Source organism: Myotis brandtii, unplaced genomic scaffold (genome assembly GCF_000412655.1).
Source record: "Myotis brandtii unplaced genomic scaffold, ASM41265v1 scaffold590, whole genome shotgun sequence".
NCBI classification, from domain to species: Eukaryota; Metazoa; Chordata; class Mammalia; order Chiroptera; family Vespertilionidae; genus Myotis; species Myotis brandtii.
Genome location: NW_005370224.1, coordinates 852,486 through 854,186, shown reverse-complemented (window position 1 = coordinate 854,186; position 1,701 = coordinate 852,486).

Here is a 1,701-nt window from a genome sequence, read left to right as displayed (position 1 = left end):
GTACTCATGGCAGAAGGGGAGCTTTCACAGTAACAGAAATGTTAGTTCAGAGTAGGAAATGCTTTTGACCTGAAAATTAAAGGGAAACTTACAGTAGAAAAATGAAGCTTGATTTTGATCTTGAGAAGCTACTAAGATCTGGCTATACTATAAGTCTGTTCTAGGGCTCATCATCTCCACTGTCCAATAGGATAGCCAATAACTGCATGTGGCCATAAAGTACTTGAGATGTGACTAATCAAAATTGAGATGTGCTCTTGAGATGTGTATAAAATGTATATAAGATTTAGAAGACTTAACTATAAAAAAAGGAATATAAAATATCCCATTAAATTTCTACAGCAATTATATGTTGAAATGATAATATTTCAGATATATTGGGTTAAGTAGAATACATTATTAAAACTACTTTTTCACTTTTTTGTGTGTGGCTACTAGAAAATGTAAACTCTCATGTGTGGCTTGCATTCTGCTTCTGTTGGACAGGGCCAGTCTTGAGAGTGGACAGCACAGAGACGGTGCTTACCACAGGTGTAATGAACCAGACTAAGGGATAGGAAAGGCTATTCCAAGAGATGCAAACCACAAAAATTATGCAAACAACAAAAGCAGGAAACTAAGGCATACTCAGGGGACAGAAAAACAAAAAGATATGGTGTGGTGGTGCTTTGGGAAAAAAAAAAGATAAGTTACAAATATACCACTTTTTTGTTTTTCTATTTATATCAGATTGCCTAACTCCCTTTTAAATCTACTATCTAGGACTCACTAATTGGGAGAAATAACCACCTTAAATGAAAACAAGATAATTTTTTTAAAGCAAGTATTTACATGCAATTTGGTATATCAAAAGAGAACAGAGTCCCAGTTCTTCACAAACTTGCTTTGTGACATTGGCTAGGTCACTTAATTAACCTCCTGGGTCTCCATGTCCAAAAAACCAAGGACTTGGATTGGACTAAGGTCCTCTAGTTCTACTGTAGTGGGGTAGGGGTCAGGGAAAGTCTTAGGGATGAAAAAGCAATGTTACCATCTAGCTATTGCTGATGCATGTTTTTCCTTCCTCTAATCTTGTTGCTGTTAGGTTTATGCTGCCTTGGGATTCTAAGAAATCTTTCTCCCCTCTTTGTTGATCCTTGTTTGGGAAAAAACCATAAGAGAAGAATGTTGGCCAGCACAGCACACTGTGAGTCAATAAATATTTAAGAAAAAAGCCAAGAAATTGATGAAAAATTCGTTCATTATAAGTTTCCGTACAAAAATGTAGTAAATTGTTGCCAATATTACTTGACTCTGTCCTAAACAATACTTCTTGCAGGGATAGATAATACTTGTGCTTCAGGACATAAAATGAGCATGAGTCAAAATGACCAAAATTTGAATTATCGTTATATTTTCTTCTAAAGATATTGACTGTTTTCTCTATTCGAATGGGATGGCAAGCTGAGCTAGAAATGTAAAATAATTTAATTAATGGAATTCCAAGTAGCAACACATATGCCATATTAGAAGTCTCAGTTGGACTGGTTGGGGAATATATTAGTCAATATTTTCATGGCTGCCAGTGACAGACACCCAGCTCAAATAGTCTAGGCTAAAAAGGAATATACTGGGTCATTTTACTGGGTAGATCAGTGATGGAGCTATTTTATCACCTCTGCCTTTGCTGGTCACATCTCTGCTTCTTCCTGCCCATTAGCC